This window comes from Triticum dicoccoides, chromosome 1B (assembly GCF_002162155.2).
Source record: "Triticum dicoccoides isolate Atlit2015 ecotype Zavitan chromosome 1B, WEW_v2.0, whole genome shotgun sequence".
Classification (NCBI taxonomy): domain Eukaryota; kingdom Viridiplantae; phylum Streptophyta; class Magnoliopsida; order Poales; family Poaceae; genus Triticum; species Triticum dicoccoides.
This window is the reverse complement of record NC_041381.1, coordinates 606,293,060-606,314,873: the sequence shown is the minus strand read 5'-3', so window position 1 is coordinate 606,314,873 and position 21,814 is coordinate 606,293,060.

Here is a 21,814-nt window from a genome sequence, read left to right as displayed (position 1 = left end):
GCCGCCACCCACCTCCGCCACACCTCCCCTCCCCACCTCAGATCCTCTCCCCTCTTCCCACTCCCAGATCCAACTTCCCACCGCCGCCTCCGGCGCCCAATCCCGGCGACCTAAGGCGGGATTCGACGGTGCCCAGCAGACCTACACCCATCACCGGCCATGGAGGCGGTGGCCCTCTCCGCCGGCGACGCGCGGACGAGACCTACACCCGTCCCGTCCTTCTCCTTTCCTCTGTCTCTCTCTCTCTCCCTCACGCATCTTCCCTCTCTCTCAGGTACATCTACAACAGCCCCGCCATGGATGGCCTCTTCACGAGCTCCTGCCGCCGCTGCAGTTCGTCCGCGTCGTCGCCCCGCAGACCACCCCTGCACCTCTGCAGCGGACGTGCTCCACATCTCCTACAACCATGACTACGTCTGCTTCACGATGAGATGCTCGCGGCAGCGCGGGCCTCCTACGCCATCCTGCTCGGCGCGATAGGAGGGTGAGTGGAAACGACCTAGCAATAGTAATTAGTTCAGAAGTTGTGATGTGCATCTGTGACTTTCAGTTTCAGTAAATGGACGCTGATGCTGCGCTTGCAGGTATAAGTGGGACAGCAGTGAGAAGCATCTCAAGCCTGAGACCGGGCTGCTCAACATCCGTGCCGGGCTCAGCGTGTTCGCCAATCTGTGGCCAGCCACGGTGTTGCCGCAGGTATATATCCCTATCTTGTTTCAGCTTCAGTGCATTTCACATAAGTACTATGCTTTACTCGACAGCACTGCCTTTCGTACTCTAGTTTGCTAGTTGCATCCAAGGCCATGTATCGAACGCATCAGATTGTCTCCTGCATCCCCGATGTAATCTCTAGTAGCGGCACATAGTTTAACCAAGCAGCAAAATACTAGCAAATGTAGCCATAGCTGCAGGATTTGGGATGGGTGGACTTGTTTAATTCACTTAAGAATAATAATGTCCTGTGTAACTACTTCCCTCTCTGCTCAGTTAACTAGCTAGCTCACTGGTTGTTGCTGTGGTGGTTTAGGGTCCTGGAGAACGCTTGCAGGGACGACGAGGAGATGCGCGCCATCCTTGGCGACAGCATCGGCAACCTGGAGCTCATGAAGCAGAGGGTGCGTTTTTCTGTAATAATAAATTACCGGGGTCTTGATTCTTGGGGCCTCAAAGTGCAGTGCGTCTGCTGTGCTGAAATTGTAGAGCTTTGTGTGCTTGCTGTGCAGATACAAGAGAGGGTGCGCGCGAAAGGCAGGGAGGGGTTCAACAGGCCCAAGACAGGCTCCGTCGCCGCGTTCAAAGTCAGCTTCCTAGAGTGAGTTGTTGCATAGATGATGAACACACATGTATTGTTATCTTCTAGGCATGCATGATAGCTGAAAGTGATTCTGGACAGCTTCAATGACTTCGTTGACTGATTCGTTGTTGGTGAACTTGGTGATATTGTGCATGTAGATCATGATGTACCAGCTCTGCAATGGCGTTGCTTTCTGCCATGAACACGGTGTCCGGGACCATGACCTCGAGCCACACAACCTGCTCATGGGTGGATGCGCTGGTATCCTCTGGTTTGATCCCAGCAAGAGGTAGTCTTCTCTTCTCTTTATCAACCAAAGGCACTTTCTTTTCTCATGGATGGATGGGACTCCATTAATTTAGTATCAATTTAGGTGTTAGTATGCTATTGATGCTCGTGTTGATGCCATGCTTTTTGTCTTGTCATGTCCTGAAATTAAGTGGCGGCATCAAATGCAAATCTATTAGTGTTGTTAAACTGCTGGTAGGCTAGCTACAAACTGACTTGTTATTTTCTTCTCTAGCAAATTGTATACATGAATCTCTAGTTGGCCATAAATTTGACATATTGATTTACATATGCATACACATGACTATTTCTGTACACTGAATATTTAAGCTTCTGCCTAGCTTACCAAAATTATGTATACAGAGCTGCACGTTTTAACACTAGAAATCAGTTTCTCTAGCATATATAATAGAAATACAGAAGTGCTTCTTTCCATATTAGAGCTGTGCTTGGCTAATTTTTCCATGTGATGACTACCACTTTTACAGGTAACGCTGATGGTTTTAGAGATACTCGTAAAGAAGAGTTGTACAATGCATGTGCTACTCTTAAGGTACTTGGGGTCCTTCACTTCTCCATAGTAGATTGTTTCCAGCCTTTGAACTCCTAGGAGATTTTAACACAAATTGTAACAGATGATTCCCTTAATAGACAATGCATGTGCTACTCTTAAGAATTTAATAAGTGCATGCTATACTGTTGCTTACTAGGCCAGAAGTGTTTTTTATGCTAGAAGTAATTAGTAGATCATGAGCAGAGTGAAGCCTAGAATTGCTGCTGCACAAATAGATTGCTTGCCACTTTGCTACCTGAAACAGAGCCTCGATTCCATTCAGACGCTTTTCTAACTATTTATTTATTAGCGGCCCGTGTAAGAACAAAAAAATAAAGCTCCAATTAAGTATGGTATTTTGTTTTTATTTCATGCTCTTTGTAGCTGACGGGTTGGGCTGTGCTTGGATGGGCCATGTTGTAGCTTACAGACATTCTGCATACTAACTCAGCCTCCGTATTACAAGTTTAAAAGAATTGCTGCGTAGTTCACAAACCTGGGACTAAACATTTCATTATTTTTGCTCTTGACGACTTTTACTTGGACTTTCAGTTTCAATAAGCCACATCCTTGTATAAAACTTAACACTGTCATGCACCTGTTTGCGCGTATGCCTATGATAGGGTTAGGACCTGCCGCACCTTTAGAGTTGAAAATGTGATGATTTAGCTCACTTTCTTAACATGATGTTGCTGCTGTACTCCATAAATTACTGAACATTTGTTAAAACTCCAAAAATACAGTATTTGCTACTGGCCTATTAGTGTTAGCAGTATTTGCAACTGGAGTATTTAGAGATTTAGTTTCCTACTCCAAATTTTGTATGTTTTTGATGTGAAACGCTTATGCATGACTAAGTGTTAAGTTGATACAATTTTGAGTCTGCACTGCTGTATGTTTTTGATGTGAAACACTTATGCATGACTAAGTGTTAAGTTGATACAATTTCTTTGATAGACAAGCATGGAAATATGTATTAACTTTCCTGAAAGTAGATAAGCATGACAATTCTGTTCAATTCTGATTTCTTTTGTAGTCAATTATGTTCAACTGATTTCTGAATATTTCTGATGTGACCTGTGGCCAGGTACCAGAGGCGATCGGCATCCTCCTGGTGGCACTGCTCCTCACAAAGTGTTGAAGTTGGATTACCGCCTCATGTTGATGGCATTGTTTGTTTTTGGTGATCTAATGTCGCTTAGGTTGCTGCTGCTGTGATGGAAGCGCACCACAACTTTAGTTCATGTGTATCTGTTTTTGCTTGTTTTAGTTGAGGTTGGACGGGCGGACTTGTATGTGCTGTTGTGTGTATTTGGATGAATGATTTCTGAATTTAATCATTTAATTGAGAGAATTATTGAGTGTTTGCTGTTCAAATGTGTAAACTGGAAATCAGGGAATAATAAAAAGACCAAATGGTCTACTGGATCAAAAATGCTACAGCCCAAATAATAGTGGGCTGGAATATTGTGCATTTCTGTAAAACCTTACAAAAAGGCCTAATGAAATGGTTTACAAAAGGGCCATGGCCTAGAAAATTAAAAGGCCGAATTGTAGGGCGTGGCCCATGTAGCCGACCAAAAATTCACATGAAAAAAACAATAAAAAGGCCGAATTAATGGGCTCGGCCCATGTAGAAAACCAAATTGGACCGGGCTGAATCTTGTGCCACATCATCTTGCCACGCTGGATGCCTACGTGGCTTGGGGAGGTTGCTAGTGACCAAAACGCCACAGTAGGAATATTTTGGTCGTAAACGTCTTTGACCATTCCAGAAGAAAGGCCGCTATAGTCAGTTTACGACGGCCAGCTTTTGACCTTCTGTTTTTGGTCACAAAAAGGTCGTAAATGGAAATGTGTGACCTTTCAGTGACCAATAGTGGTGGTCACAAGTTGACATATTTCTTGTAGTGTGTCTAGCCGTCGTAGCTCGGGGGGATCCGGGCGTGCCCCTAAGAAGTCGGTCGGGCGGAAGCCTTCTGCTCAGCTTGCCACGCTGGCGCTCCCGTCTCCTGTGGCGCCGGCCGTGGTGGATCTCCAGGCGGCGCTGGGCTCTGCGGGCACGGCGGCCAAGGTGCGGCGCTCCCGGGCTTCCCCGGTCCCTCAGCGTGCCCCCAGTGCTCGGGCCAAGGCGGCGCTGGGCGACCTTTCTTCCCTAGAGAGTGCGCAACTTCATCTGGCGGATAAGAACATGGAGATCTCAGGTAACCCCCCCTCCTTTAAGATTTTGAACGCTTTCACCGATCCTCAGCTAGCTACTATCTTAGACGACAGCGGTTTCAATTTAGGCGCAGATCGTGGTGAGCTAGTGACTCTTATCTGTGCTCGCGAGGAGGCCCAAGCGGCTTTGGCAGAAGCCGCTGCTGCGGCCAAGGCCAGGGACACCGTGGTCATGACGCGGGTGATCCCTGCCGACCCTGTGCCTTCGGGTACCCCCACCTTGCTTGTCCTGTCGGAGCGTGCTGCTGCTACCAGGGAGGTTGCCGCAGTGCCAACGACTAGCCGTGCCCAGGCTAAGAAACGTGTGGCTAAACCGGTGACCTCCAGAGGGGTTCGCCTTTGCAACCGCATTATCTGATGTGTTACATTTTTTGGAACATCCGGGGTTGCAGGCACTCGGGTCGTCGCATGCAACTTAGGGAGTATATTGCTCGCCAAAGTATCGATGTCGTGGCTCTTCAAGAAACTATCAAGGCAGACTTTACTTATCGTGACCTTGCGGCCTATGATCCTCTTCATCATTTCGTGTGGGGTTGGGTCCCTTCCGCTAGCCATTCGGGTGGTCTTCTCTTGGGTTGTAATTCTGATGTTTGTGATATTGTAACTTGGGACGTGGGCTCGTTTTTCATCTCTGTTACGATTAAGCATAGAATCTCGCTCGCCTCCTGGGCGATTGTGTGTGTCTACGGCCCAGCCGATCACTCTCGCTCGGCTGATTTCCTGAGCGAAATCCAAGTCTTGGTTGGGGCCAAGCAAGCTGCTAACATCCCCATTGTTCTTGGGGTGATTTTAACCTTATTCGTTCGAGCGCAGACAAAAATAATTGCAACATCGACTGGTCTAGGATCTCCCTTTTCAACAACGCCATTGCGGCCTGCGCCCTACGGGAACTCGCTAGGACTGGGGCCAGATATACTTGGACCAATAAACAACTCAACCCGGTCCGTAGTGTCCTCGACCGTGTGTTCGTTTCGGCCGACTGGGAGATGATCTTTCCCATGTGTACCTTGGTCGCTGAAACTCGCATCGGCTCTGACCACGTGCCGCTGATTCTGGCTTCTGGGGAAGATAGGATCAAGCGTAGCAAACGTTTTTACTTCGAACCAGGGTGGTTTGAGGTAGAGGGGTTCATCCCTTTGCTCCTCGCTCGCTGGGAGCTTGCCAGGACTGCGGGTGGCCGTTCCAGGGCCCCCCTTGACGCTTGGATTTCGGCAGCCGGGGCCCTGCGTGGCTTCCTTCGCGGGTGGGGCACAAACCATGGTAGCGATGCCAAGCGAGCTAGGGAAGCTCTTATCGAGGAAATCAAAGCTCTCGATGTTCAGGCATACTCTAGACCCTTTTTGGAGGCAGAATGGGCTTGCCGTTACGCCCTTGAAAACCAAGTCCCGGCCATCCTCAGGGAAGAGGAGGAATACTGGCGACGTAGGGGCAGCGTCAAGTGAGTCACCAAGGGGGATGCTAACACAGGTTACTTCCACGCCTTTGCCAATGGCCGTAAAAGGAAATGTACGATCCTGAGACTGCAATCGGACCAGGGGGTTTTGGTTAGCCAGGCCGATATCTCGAGGCATATTTACGATTTCTTCCTTACCCTCCTGGGAACGGCAGAAGGGAAGGTTTTGCATCTGCGTGATGACTTCTGGGGGGAAGAATCACGGGTGTCACAAGCTGAAAACAATGGCCTTGCCTTGTCCTTCTCCACTCAGGAGATCGATGATGCGCTAGGCTCAATGAAGATCGATACCGCGCCTGGGCCAGATGGCTGGCCGGTGATCTTCTTTCAACGGTTTTGGCCGGTGCTCAAGGATATTTTTTATGATATTATCAATGGTTTTGCGCTGGGCACGGTCGACATCTCGCGCCTCAACTACGGTGTCATCAGTCTCATTCCTAAAGTGAAGGGGGGCGATTCGACTAAGCAATACCGCCCGATTACTCTTATTAACGTGCCTTTCAAGTTATGCTCCAAGGCATACACCTCGCGTCTTGCCCCGGTAGCTCAGCGTGTGATTGACCGTAGCCAGTCCGGCTTCCTCAAAGGCCATAACATCCTGGAAGGCCCTGTGGTTTTGCAAGAGATCGTACACGAGCTTAAGCGCACACGTCATCCGGCCGTGCTTTTTAAGCTCTATTTCGAGAAAGCCTATGATCGAGTGAACTGGGAGTTCATTCGTGAGGTACTCACTCGGAAGGGATTCGAGTCGGGTTTCATTCATCGCATTATGCATCTGGTTTCGGGGGGCCAGACAGCGGTGTCGATTAACGGAGAAGTGGGGAACTTCTTTCGCAACAAACGTGGACTCAGACAAGGAGATCCCTCCTCGCCTTTGATCTTCAACTTTGTTGCCGATGCTCTCTCGGCCATGGTGAACAAGGCCAAGACCGCTGGTCACATTCGAGGTGTGGTCCCACATCTATGCCCCGGAGGGATCTCTCACCTCCAATACACGGACGACACCTTGCTTCTCTTCGAGCCCGACGACCATAGTGTAGCCTCGATCAAGCTCATCCTTCTCGCTTTCGAGATCATATCCGGCCTGAAGATTAACTTCGCTAAGAGTGAGGTGATTGCCATAGGGATGGACAATCACCTGGCCATCCGCATTGCCAATTTACTTAATTGCAAACTAGGGAGTTTCCCATTTAAGTACCTAGGTCTTCCCATTTCGGACAAACACATCTCGATCCTCGAATGGGAACCCTTATATGGCAAGGCGGCGAACGGGGTTAGCCCCTGGCGCGGCAGGTTCTTATCCTCTACGGCCAGGTTGATTCTGACCAACTCCAGCCTGTCTTCCCCGCCCTTGTTTACTATGGGCATGTTCCTGCTGGCCGACGGCGTCCACGCCAAGTTCGACACCCCCGGGTCCAAGTTCTTTTGGGAAGGAACTGGGAAAAAGAAGAAATATCACTTAATCAAGTGGGCGGCACTTTGCCGTCCCAAGAAATACGGTGGCCTTGGGATCCTCAACTCCAAACTTATGAATGTGGCGCTTCTCGTCAAGTGGATCTGGAAGCTCTCCCAGAATGAACAAGGGCTTTGGGCTCATATCCTCCGTGCCAAATATTTTCCCGATGGCAATTTCCTTACCTCAAAGGCGAAGGGATCGCCTTTCTGGAATGGAATCCAGGCTGTTAAGCCTGCCTTCTCGTTAGGGGCCAAGTTCTATGTTAAGAACGGGAAATCCACGCGGTTCTGGCTCGACATCTGGCTAGGGACGGAACCTCTGTGGCAGAGTCACTTTGACATTTACCAACTGGCCACTAACGTCGACATTTTGGTGGCCGAAGCGCTTAGATCCAACCCCCCCGCCATTTCTTTCAAAAGGCCACTCCTCACCCACGAACGAGCTAGCTGGGACGGGCTCCTAGCTACGCTGCAGGGCTTTGCTCTCCTCCTTGAGGAAGACACGGTCACATGGTCTCTCACGAGCTCAGGGAAGTTCTCGGTCCAATCTCTCTATAATAAGTTGACCGAGGGACTGACGCTCGACATAGCTAGGGGATATGGAAAGCGTCCATTCCTCTGAAGATCAAAGTGTTTCTTTGGCAATTCTTCCGTGATCGCCTCCCTTCCTCTAACAACATTGCCATTAGACATGGCCCCTCGGATGGCTCTTGCACGCTTTGTGGACTGCATGAAGATGCCAACCACATCTTTTTCAAGTGCCATCTTGCCCGTTTTGCTTGGAGTGCCGTCCATAAGGCTTTTGAGCAGACCTGGAATCCCAATTCGACTTTCAACCTTGAGTTCGCTAAAGTAGCTCTCGTTATCAGGAGAGGCCTGGCCGGACTGCGGCCAGGACGGTTGGGATGCGGACGACGAAGAAATTCAGAGCCCACCCACCACCCACTTGGTAGCCACTGTCGACGATCTAACCGACATGCTAGATTACGACTCTGAGGACATCGACGGTATGGACGACGATGCCGGAACGACCAAGAACCAGCGCCCACCGGGCACTGGAAAGCCACCTCTTCATACGACATATACATGGTGGATATCCCAAAGGATGGGAACGGCGAAGGAATAGCAGAGGATGACCCCTCCAAGAAACAACCCAAGCGCCGGCGTCAGCGGCGCCGCTCTAAATCCCGCCATAGCAAGAATGAGGATTCCGGCACCGGAGACAATAATACACCGGATAGCGCCGAAGACAACCCACTCCAGCAAGATCCAGCACAGGAGGAGGGGGATGCCAGCCCTCATGAGAGAGCGGCCAAAGAAGAGGTAGAGGACTATATGCCTCCCTCCGGAGACGAGGGTGGCCTCGACGACGACGAATTCGTCGTACCTGAGGATCCCGTCGAACAGGAGCATTTCAAACGCATGCTTATGGCCACGGCAAACAGCCTCAAGAAAAAGCAGCAGCAGCTTCGAGCTGATCAAGATCTGCTAGCCGACAGATGGACCGAAGTCCTCGCGGCCGAAGAGCATGAACTCGAACGCCCCTCCAAAAGCTACCCCAAACGTAAGCTGCTCCCCCGATTAGAGGTGGAGGCATATGATCCCGCTTCACCAGGAGACAATACGGCTGATCGACCACCCCGTGGTCGCGACAGAGAGGCCTCAAGGCTCTTCACTAGACCCGTACCCCGGCATCGCTCGAAAAGCACAAGGCCACAGGGGAACACTCTGGACCTGCGCGACATATTGGAGGATAAGGCAAGACAATCAAGATCGATCTATGGATCACGTGGGCGCCCCACGATACGTGACGATCACCGTCACCCCGGACACAGTAAGTCCGTGTTGGAAATATGCCCTGGAGGCAATAATAAAAGCATTATTATTATATTTCCTTGTTCATGATAATTGTCTTTTATTCATGCTATAATTGTATTATCTGGAAATCGTAATACACGTGTGAATACATAGACCACAATACGTCCCTAGTAAGCCTCTAGTTGACTAGCTCGTTGGTCAACAGATAGTCATGGTTTCCTGACTATGGACATTAGATGTCATTGACAATGGGATCACATCATTAGGAGAATGATGTGATGGACAAGACCCAATCCTAAGCATAGCACAAGATTGTGTAGTTCGTTTTGCTAGTGCTTTTCCAATGTCAAGTATCTCTTCCTTAGACCATGAGATCGTGTAACTCCCGGATGCCGTAGGAGTGCTTTGGGTGTGCCAAACGTCACAATGTAACTAGGTGACTATAAAGGTGCATTACAGGTATCTCCGAAAGTGTCTGTTGGGTTGACACGGATCGAGACTGGGATTTGTCACTCCGTATGACGGAGAGGTATCACTGGGCCCACTCGGTAGTGCATCATCATAATGAGCTCAAAGTGACCAAGTGTTTGGTCACGGGATCATGCATTACGGTATGAGTAAAGTGACTTGCCGGTAACGAGACTAACGAGGTATTGGGATACCGACGATTGAGTCTCGGGCAAGTAACATACCGATTGACAAAGGGAATAGTATACGGGGTTGCTTGAATCCTCGACATCGTGGTTCATCCGATGACATCATCGAGGAGCATGTGGGAGCCAACATGGGTATCCAGACCCCGCTGTTGGTTATTGACCAGAGAGCCGTCTCGGTCATGTCTGCGTGTCTCCCGAACCCGTAGGGTCTACACACTTAAGGTTCGGTGATGCTAGGGTTATTAGGAAGACTTGTATGTGATTACCGAAAGTCGTTCGGAGTTCCGGATGGGATCCCGGATGTCACGAGGAGTTCCGGAATGGTCCGGAGGAAAAGATTTATATATGGGAAGTTGACATACGGACACCGGAAGGTTTCGGGGGCATATCGGTTTTGTGCCGGGGCCACCGGAAGGGTTCCGGGGGTCCACCGGGAGGGGCCACCCCTCCCGGGGGGGCCACATGGGCCGCGTGGGGCAGGAGCCAGCCCCTGGAGGGCTGGGCGCCCCCCCATGGGCCCATGCGCCTAGGGTTGGGGGGGACCCTAGAGGGGGCGCCCCCTTTGCTTGGGGGGCAAGTCCCCCCTCCCTGGCCGCCGCCCCCTTCTAGATCCCATCTAGAGGGGCCGGCCCCCCTTGCCCCTTCCCCTATGAATAGAGGGGTGAGGGGAGGGCTGAACACCCAAGCCAAGGCGCAGCCCCTCCCCTCCCCAACACCTCTCCTCCTCCGTTGTGTGCTTGGCGAAGCCCTGTCGGAGTACTGCCTCTCGACCATCATCACGCCGTCGTGCTGCTGCTGGAGCCTTCTTCCTCAACCTCTCCTTCCCCCTTGCTGGATCAAGAAGGAGGAGACGTCGCCCGTACCGTACGTGTGTTGAACGCGGAGGTGCTGTCCGTTTAGCACTTGGTCATCGGTGATCTGAATCACGGCGAGTATGACTCCATCATCACCGTTCCCTCGAACGCTTCCGTACGCGATCTACAAGTGGTATGTAGATGCAAACTCACTCCCTTGACTCGTTTCTTAGACGAACTCATAGATGGATCTTGGTGAAACCGTAGGAAAAGTTTAATTTTCCCCAACGTTCCCCAACAGTGGCATCATGAGCTAGGTCTATGCGTAGTTCTCTATGGCACGAGTAGAACACAATTTTGTTGTGGGCGTAGATCTTGTCAACTTACTTGCCACTACTAGTCTTATCTTGCTTCAGCGGTATTGTGGGATGAAGCGGCCCGGACCAACCTTACACGTACGCTTACGTGAGACCGGTTCCACCGACTGACATGCACTAGTTGCATAAGGTGGCTGGCGGGTGTCCGTCTCTCCCACTTTAGTTGAAGCAGATTCGATGAAAAGGGTCCTTATGAAGGGTAAATAGAAGTTGACAAAATCACGTTGTGGTTATTCGTAGGTAAGAAAACGTTCTTGCTAGAACCCAATTGCAGCCACGTAAAAGATGCAACAACAATTAGAGGACGTCTAACTTGTTTTTGCAGCAATTGTCATGTGATGTGATATGGCCACAAGTTGTGATGAATGATGAATGATATATTGTGATGTATGAGATCATGTTCTTGTAATAGGAATCACGACTTGCATGTCGATGAGTATGACAACCGGCAGGAGCCATAGGAGTTGTCTTTATTTTTTTGTATGACCTGCGAGTCATTGAAGAACGCCATGTAAATTACTTTACTTTATTGCTAAACGCGTTAGCCATAGAAGTAGAAGTAGTCGTTGGCGTGACAACTTCATGAAGACACGATGATGGAGATCATGATGATGGAGATCATGGTGTCATGCCGGTGACGAAGATGATCATGGAGCCCCGAAGATGGAGATCGAAGGAGCTATATGATATTGGCCATATCATATCACTAATATATAATTGCATGTGATGTTTATTATGTTTATGCATCTTGTTTACTTAGAACGACGGTAGTAAATAAGATGATCCCTTATAATAATTTCAAGAAAGTGTTCCCCCTAACTGTGCACCGTTGCTAAAGTTCGTCGTTTCGAAGCACCACGTGATGATCGGGTGTGATAGATCCTTACGTTCACATACAACAAGTGTAAGACAGATTTACACATGCAGAACACTTAGGGTTAACTTGACGAGCCTAGCATGTATAGACATGGCCTCGGAACACAAGAGACCGAAAGGTCGAACATGAGTCGAATGGAAGATATGATCAACATGGAGATGTTCACCGATGATGACTAGTCCGTCTCACGTGATGATCGGACACGGCCTAGTCGACTCAGATCGTGTAACACTTAGATGACTAGAGGGATGTCTAATCTGAGTGGGAGTTCATTAAATAATTTGATAAGATGAACTTAATTATCATGAACTTAGTCTAAAACCTTTTGCAAATATGTCTTGTAGATCAAATGGCCAACGCTCATGTCAACATGAACTTCAACGCGTTCCTAGAGAAAACCAAGCTGAAAGATGATGGCAACAACTATACGGACTGGGTCCGGAACCTGAGGATCATCCTCATAGCTGCCAGGAAACAATATGTCCTAGAAGGACCGCTAGGTGACGCTCCCGTCCCAGAGAACCAAGACATTATGAATGCTTGGCAGTCTCGTGCTGATGATTACTCCCTCATTCAGTGCGGCATGCTTTACAACTTAGAACCGGGGCTCCAAAAGCGTTTTGAGCAACACGGAGCATATGAGATGTTCGAGGAGCTGAAACTAGTTTTTCAAGCTCATGCCCGGGTCGAGAGATATGAAGTCTCCGACAAGTTCTACAGTTGTAAGATGGAGGAAAATAGTTCGGTCAGTGAGCACATACTCAAAATGTCTGGGTTGCACAACCGCCTGTCCCAGCTAGACATTAACCTCCCGGATGAGGCGGTCATTGACAGGATCCTTCAGTCGCTCCCACCGAGCTACAAGAGCTTTGTGATGAACTACAATATGCAGGGGATGGTGAAGACGATTCCTGAAGTATTTTCAATGCTGAAGTCAGCAGAGGTTGAAATCAAGAAAGAACATCAAGTGTTGATGGTCAATAAGACCACTAAGTTCAAGAAGGGCAAGGGTAAGAAGAACTTGAAGAAGGATGGCAAAGATGTTGCCGCGCCCGGTAAGCCAGTTGCCGGGAAGAAGTCAAAGAATGGACCCAAGCCTGAGACCGAGTGCTTTTATTGCAAGGGGAAGGGTCACTGGAAGCGGAATTGCCCCAAATACTTAGCGGACAAGAAGGCTGGCAACACTAAAGCAGGAGCTGCGGAATAAGCGGAGACTGGCGAAGGACGAGGTGACGATGCATGTCGGGAATGGTTCCAAGGTCGATGTGATCGCCGTCGGCACGCTACCTCTAGATTTACCTACCGGATAGTTTTAAACCTCAATAATTGTTATTTAGTGCCAAGTTTGAGCATGAACATTGTATATGGATCTCGTTTAATACGAGATGGCTACTCATTTAATCCGAGAATAATGGTTGTTCTATTTATATGAGAGATATGTTTTATGGTCATGCCCCGATGGTCAATGGTTTATTCTTGATGAATCTCGAACGTAATATTACACATATTCATAGCGTGAATACCAAAAGATGTAAAGTTGATAACGATAGTCCCACATACTTGTGGCACTGCCGCCTTGGTCACATTGGTGTCAAGCGCATGAAGAAGCTCCATGCTGATGGACTTTTAGAGTCTCTCGATTATGAATCATTTGACACATGCGAACCATGCCTCATGGGCAAAATGACCAAGACCCCATTCTCCGGAACAATGGAGCGAGCAACCAACTTGTTGGAAATCATACATACCGATGTGTGCGGTCCAATGAGCATTGAGGCTCGCGGAGGATATCGTTATGTTCTCACTCTCACTAATGACTTGAGTAGATATGGGTATGTCTACTTGATGAAACACAAGTCTGAGACCTTTGAAAAGTTCAAGGAATTTCAGAATGAAGTAGAGAATCAACGTGACCGAAAGATATAATTCTTACGATCGGATCATGGAGGAGAATATTTAAGTCACGAATTTGGTACACACTTAAGAAAATGTGGAATCGTTTTACAACTCACGCCGCCTGGAACACCTCAGCGAAATGGTGTGTCCGAACGTCGTAATCGCACTCTATTGGATATGGTGCGATCTATGATGTCTCTTACCGATTTACCGCTATCATTTTGGGGATACGCTCTAGAGACAGCTACATTCACTTTGAATAGGGCACCGTCTAAATCCGTTGAGACGACACCGTATGAACTATGGTTTGGGAAGAAACCTAAGCTGTCGTTTCTAAAAGTTTGGGGATGCGATGCTTATGTCAAGAAACTTCAACCTGAAAAGCTCGAACCCAAGTCGGAAAAATGCGTCTTCACAGGATACCCTAAAGAAACCATTGGGTATACCTTCTACTTAAGATCCGAGGGCAAGATCTTTGTTGCCAAGAACGGATCCTTTCTGGAAAAAGAGTTTCTCTCAAAAGAACTAAGTGGGAGGAAAGTAGAACTCGATGAAGTACTACCTCTTGAACAGGATAGTAGTGCAGCTCAGGAAAATGTTCCTGTGATGCCTACACCAACTGAAGAGGAAAATAATGATGATGATCAAGGTACTTTGGATCAAGTTGCTACTTAACTTCGTAGGTCCACAAGGACACATTCCGCACCAGAGTGGTACGGCAACCCTATCCTGGAAATCATGTTGTTGGACAACGGTGAACCTTTGAACTATGAAGAAGCAATGGCGGGCCTAGATTCCAACAAATGGCTAGAAGCCATGAAATCCGAGATAGAATCCATGTATGAAAACAAAGTATGGACTTTGACTGACTTGCCCGATGATCGGCGAGCGATAGAAAACAAATGGATCTTTAAGAAGAAGACAGACGCGGCTGGTAATATCACCATCTATAAAGCTCGACTTGTCGCTAAGGGTTATCGGCAAGTTCAAGGGATTGACTACGATGAGACTTTCTCTCCCGTAGCGAAGCTTAAGTCCGTCCGAATCATGTTAGCAATTGCCGCATACTATGATTATGAGATATGGCAGATGGATGTCAAAACGGCATTCCTTAACGGTTATCTTAAGGAAGAGCTGTATATGATGCAGCCGGAGGGTTTTGTCGATCCTAAGAATGCTAACAAAGTATGCAAGCTCCAGCGATCCATTTATGGGCTGGTGCAAGCATCTCGGAGTTGGAATTCGCTTTGATGAGATGATCAAAGCGTTTGGGTTTATGCAGACTTATGGAGAAGCCTGCGTTTACAAGAAAGTGAGTGGGAGCTCTGTAGCATTTCTCATATTATATGTAGATGACATACTTTTGATGGGAAATGATATAGAATTCTTGGACAACATTAAGGCCTACTTGAATAAGTGTTTTTCAATGAATGACCTTGGAGAAGCTCCTTATATATTAGGCATCAAGATCTATAGAGATAGATCGAGACGCCTCATAGGTCTTTCACAAAGCACATACCTTGATAAGATTTTGAAGAAGTTCAAAATGGATCAGTCTAAGAAGGGGTTCTTGCCTGTATTGCAAGGTGTGAGATTGAGCTCGGCTCAATGCCCGACCACGGCAAAAGATATAGAAGAGATGAGTGTCATCCCCTATGCTTCAGCCATAGGATCTATTATGTATGCCATGCTGTGTACCAGACCTGATGTAAACCTTGCCGTAAGTTTGGTAGGAAGGTACCAAAGTAATCTCGGCAAGGAACACTGGACAGCGGTCAAGAATATCCTGAAGTACCTGAAAAGGACAAAGGACATGTTTCTCGTTTATGGAGGTGACGAAGAGCTCGTCGTAAAGGGTTACGTCGACGCTAGCTTCGACACAGATCTGGATGACTCTAAGTCACAAACCGGATACGTGTATATGTTGAATGGTGGAGCAGTAAGCTGGTGCAGCTACAAGCAGAGCGTCGTGGCGGGATCTAAATGTGAAGCGGAGTACATGGCAGCCTCGGAGGCAGCACATGAAGCTATTTGGGTGAAGGAGTTCATCACCGACCTAGGAGTCATACCCAATGCGTCGGGGCCGATCAAACTCTTCTGTGACAACACTGGAGCTATTGCCCTTGCCAAGGAGCCCAGGTTTCACAACAAGACCACGCACATCAAGCGTCGTTTCAACTCCATCCATGAAAATGTTCAAGATGGAGACATAGATATTTGCAAAGTACATATGGATCTGAATGTCGCAGATCCGTTGACTAAACCTCTCTCGCGAGCAAAACATGATCAACACCAGAACTCTATGGGTGTTCGATTCATCACAATGTAACTAGATTATTGACTCTAGTGCAAGTGGGAGACTGTTGGAAATGTGCCCTAGAGGCAATAATAAAAGCATTATTATTATATTTCCTTGTTCATGATAATTGTCTTTTATTCATGCTATAATTGTATTATCCGGAAATCGTAATACACGTGTGAATACATAGACCACAATACGTCCCTAGTAAGCCTCTAGTTGACTAGCTCGTTGGTCAACAGATAGTCATGGTTTCCTGACTATGGACATTAGATGTCGTTAACAACGGGATCACATCATTAGGAGAATGATGTGATGGACAAGACCCAATCCTAAGCATAGCACAAGATCGTGTAGTTTGTTTTGCTAGTGCTTTTCCAATGTCAAGTATCTCTTCCTTAGACCATGAGATCGTGTAACTCCCGGATGCCGTAGGAGTGCTTTGGGTGTGCCAAACGTCACAACGTAACTGGGTGACTATAAAGGTGCATTACAGGTATCTCCGAAAGTGTCTGTTGGGTTGACACGGATCGAGACTGGGATTTGTCACTCCGTATGACGGAGAGGTATCTCTGGGCCCACTCGGTAGTGCATCATCATAATGAGCTCAAAGTGACCAAGTGTTTGGTCACGGGATCATGCATTACGGTACGAGTAAAGTGACTTGCCGGTAACGAGACTAACGAGGCATTGGGATACCGACGATCGAGTCTCGGGCAAGTAACATACCGATTGACAAAGGGAATAGTATACGGGGTTGCTTGAATCCTCGACATCGTGGTTCATCCGATGACATCATCGAGGAGCATGTGGGAGCCAACATGGGTATCCAGACCCCGCTGTTGGTTATTGACCAGAGAGCCATCTCGGTCATGTCTGCGTGTCTCCCGAACCCGTAGGGTCTACACACTTAAGGTTCGGCGACGCTAGGGTTATTAGGAAGACTTGTATGTGATTACCGAAAGTTGTTTGGAGTCCCGGATGGGATCCCGGACGTCACGAGGAGTTCCGGAATGGTCCGGAGGTAAAGATTTATATATGGGAAGTTGACATACGGACACCGGAAGGTTTCAGGGGCATATCGGTTTTGTGCCGGGGCCACCGGAAGGGTTCCGGGGGTCCACCGGGAGGGGCCACCCCTCCCGGGGGGGCCACATGGGCCGCATGGGGCAGGAGCCAGCCCCTGGAGGGCTGGGCGCCCCCCTTGGGCCCATGCGCCTAGGGTTGGGGGGGGGGAACCCTAGAGGGGGCGCCCCCTTTGCTTGGGGGGCAAGTCCCCCCTTCCTGGCCGCCGCCCCCCCTCTAGATCCCATCTAGAGGGGCCGGCCCCCCTTGCCCCTTCCCCTATAAATAGAGGGGTGAGGGGAGGGCTGAACACCCAAGCCAAGGCGCAGCCCCTCCCCTCCCCAACACCTCTCCTCCTCCGTTGTGTGCTTGGCGAAGCCCTGTCGGAGTACTGCCTCTCCACCATCATCACGCCGTCGTGCTACTGTTGGAGCCTTCTTCCTCAACCTCTCCTTCCCCTTGCTAGATCAATAAGGAGGAGACGTCGCCCGTACCGTACGTGTGTTGAACGCGGAGGTGCTGTCCGTTCAGCACTTGGTGATCGGTGATCTGAATCACGGCGAGTACGACTCCGTCATCACCGTTCCCTCGAACACTTCCGTACGCGATCTACAAGTGGTATGTAGATGCAAACTCACTCCCTTAACTCGTTTCTTAGATGAACTCATAGATGGATCTTGGTGAAACCGTAGGAATTTTTTTAATTTTCCCCAACGTTCCCCAACAGTCCGGCCGGGCCGAACACAACAGACAAAGCTCTTTTGAGCTCCATCGCGATATTGCCCAGTACAGAGGCGCCGCACACCCACTGTGCTTCACAGATGAGGTAATGGATCATCAAATCCCAGAAGGGTTTAAACCCGTCAATATTGAATCCTATGATGGCACAACAGACCCCGCGGTCTGGATCGAGGACTATCTCCTCCACATCCTCATGGCCCGCGGAGACGATCTCCACGCCATCAAATATCTCCCACTCAAACTTAAAGGACCAGCCTGGCACTGGCTTAACAGCTTGCCAGCAGAGTCAATCGGGAGTTGGGAGGACAGCTGGCTAGCACGCAGCAACAACCTCAACAAAAATTCTGGCAGTCCGGATATCAAGGACCGTAGTGGCAGGTCGCGTCGCTACAAAAACAAATGCCGCATTAACGCCGATAATAGTGAGCATACGGCAGTCAATGCCGGATTCAGAGGCTCTAAACCTGGTCAACGGAAAAAGCCATTCAAAAGAACAACTCAGGGTCCGTCCAATTTGGACCGAATTCTCGACCGCTTGTGCCAGATACATGGCACCCCTGAAAAGCCAGCTAACCACACCAATAGGGACTGTTGGGTGTTCAAGCAGGCAGGCAAGTTAATTGCCGAAAACAGCGACAAGGGGCTACACAGCGACGACGAGGAAGAGACCCGACCGCTGAACAATAGAGGACAGAAGGGTTTCCCCCCACAGGTGCGGACGGTGAACATGATATATGCCACGCACATACCCAAAAGGGAGCGGAAGCGTGCACTCAGGGATGTATACGCGATGGAGCCAGTTGCCCCGAAGTTCAATCCATGGTCCTCTTGCCCGATCACCTTTGACCGAAGGGACCACCCCACTAGCATTCGCCATGGTGGGTTCGCCGCATTGGTTCTAGACCCAATCGTCGATGGATTTTATCTCACCAGAGTCCTGATGGACGGCGGTAGCAGCCTAAACCTGCTTTATCAGGACACGGTGCGCAAAATGGGCATAGACCCCTCAAGGATTAAACCTACCAAGACGACCTTTAAAGGCGTCATACCAGGTGTAGAAGCCAATTGTACAGGCTCAGTTACACTGGAAGTGGTCTTCGGATCCCCGGATAACTTCCTAAGCGAGGAGTTAATCTTTGACATAGTCCCGTTCCGCAGCGGCTATCATGACTTGCTCGGACGTACCGCGTTCGCAAAGTTCAACACGGTCCCGCACTACGCATACCTCAAGCTCAAGATGCCAGGCCCTACAGGAGTCATCACGGTCAACGGAAACACTGAACGCTCCCTCCGAACGGAGGAACATACAGCGGCTCTCGCGGCAGAAGTACAAAGCAGCCTTTTAAGGCAATTCTCGAGTCCGGCTGCTAAGCGGCCGGACACAGCTAAGCGTGCCCGGTGTAACCTACAACACGACCACCTGGCGCGTTCCGAGCACGCGTAGCAGTGCGGCCCCAACCCCAGCCCCTGTAAAACATTAAGACAGACCCTTCGCGTACTCCATTACGCTCTGAAGATACCATGGACATGGGGCAAGGGGCTCGACCACGATAAGCCCAAACTGCGGCTCAACCGCACCAGGGGCTCTTAAGTGTGTCGTTTCTTTTTCTTTTCCTTTTATTTTTTACCCACAGGACTCCGTTCGTCAGAGGCCCTGTCCAGCAGCAGACATGCCGAACCCACGATACAACAGCCAGGGAAGGAGAAAGGCTACAACGAAAATCCAGGTGGTCTCCATTATGAGCATTAAATCTGTTTTATGCATTATTCCGTAGCCTACCCCTGGAGGGGGACATGTTAAACAGTCTCATCCCTTGCTTACCGCACCACTTGTATCGTCCTGCACTTACAGCAGTTTTTATTGACTAAAGCAATGCAACACATTTTTGCTTCTAATTGCATTTCTTTCTTACACATATTTTCATCTATGACATGTTGCATCCGTACGTTTTGGTACGGCTAAATATACCAGGGGCTTATGTTTCCCGCATTATGGTGTGATAAGTCCGAACACTTTCACAAGTGCGACACCTCGAACTTATAGCATTATATGCATCGGCTCCGAATCATGTTCTTGGGTCAATAGTTGGGTTTGCCCGGCTCCCATGTTTTGGTACCTTACGTTCCGTTTTATCGGCTAAGGTAGCACTGGGAGAACCACTGCGATTGCGCCCCAGTTGAGCTGGGTTAATGCCTTAGTGGAGAAAGCTAAAACTGACCGTCATGATGAGGCGAGAGCTGGTCGCTGTTCGAGAGGTTCTTTGCGAGTCCCTAAAGACTTATGCCGCTTCGAGCGAGGAACCGGATTCTGTTCGGCCAAGGAGTGGATAGCGCCCCAAATTCGGCCTTCCGAAAACTAGGGGCTTCGCCGAAATTTAAAATTATAGAATTCTATGGCTAAGTGAGAGTGTTAAAGCATTATAAGTCCGGTTGCCTTGTTCGTTGTGTTGAGCGCCTCCCTAGATGGACCCAAAAATGGGAACAAGAGCGCTCGAGTTTATCCCGAACACCCCAGCACTCGTGGCATGGGGGCTGAAGCCGACGACTTGCCATCTCTCAGATTTGATAAACAGCCGCACAGAAGGTAATATTTTAAATTAACAAGCGTTGCTTAGCGCATATGAACCAAGTTTTCAGTGCACAGGATAACAAAATGCGAGTCTACTCAAATATTACATCTTTGGAGCACTCACCCGCAATAGTGCGGGCGCCCTTCAACACACTCCTATAATACATCTCGGGCGTGCGATGCTCCTTGCCCTCTGGTGGGGGGTCTGTCACAAGCTTCTGGGCATCCATATTGCCCCTGTGCACCTTTGCGCGGGCAAGGGCCCGACGCGCACCCTCGATACAGGTGGAGTGCTTGATAACTTCAACCCATGGGCACGCGTCCACCAGCCGCCGCACCAGGCCGAAGTAGCTCCCAGGCATAGCCTCCTTAGGCCACAGCCAAACTATGAGGCCCTTCATGGCCTGTTCGGCCGCCTTGTGGAGCTCGACCAGCTGCTTTAGCTGGTCGCTAAGGGGCACCGGATGTCCGGCCTCAGCATACTAAGACCAGAAGACCTTCTCCGTCGAGCTCCCCTCCTCGGCCCGGTAGAATGCGGCAGCATCGGACACGCTGCGGGGAAGATCTGCGAACGCCCCTGGAGAGCTCCGAATTCGGGTAAGAAACAGGTAATTAACACTCACATGCTTACTTTGCATGAAAAATGCCTTACCCGCTGCTATTTTCTTCACCGCCTCTATCTCCTGGAGGGCCTTGTAGGCTTCGGCCTTAGCGGCTTTGGCACTCTCAAGAGCCATTGCAAGCTCAGACTCTCGAGTCTTCGAGTCACGCTCCAGGCTCTCGTGTTTCTTCACGAGATCTTGGAGCTCTTGCTGTACCTCCGCCACCCGCGCCTCCTGTTTCTCTCGCTCGGTGCACTCCGCAGCCGCATTGCGTTCGGCCGCGGCCACCGCCTCCTTCAGGGTCGCCACCTCGTCAGTGGCCCCTGCAATACCCCAGTTATCCTTGTAATTTTTCTTGCAACCAAAATCCTTTTCTGTAAGGTACACTTTTCATAAGGTATTACTCACCTTCTTTTTCCTCAAGCTGCTTCTTGGCATGGCCGAGCTCGTTCTCGGACCGCTCGAGGTTTTCCTTCAAAGTTTCGACCTCCGCAGTCAGTGCGGCAGAGGTCAGCAGCACAGCCTGCAATCCCATATTGACATATTTTCATGACTCCTGCGTTTATCTTTCTAAAGATCCTCAGTCCGGCTTTTCTTTCCGAACACCGAACCGAGCATCAGGGGCTACTATCTATGTGATACCATTTTACATATATTTAAATTCTTACCTCAAAGCCTGTTAGAAGGCTGCTGCAGGCTTCGGTCAGCCCACTCTTGGCGAGCTGAACCTTCTGAATCACCGCACTCATAACAATGCGTTGTTCCTCTTCGATGGAGGCGCCGCTGAGCGCCTCCAGCAAATTATCCGGCACCTCCGGTTGGACGGAGGCAGCCGGTGTCGCGGTCTTGCCCTTCTT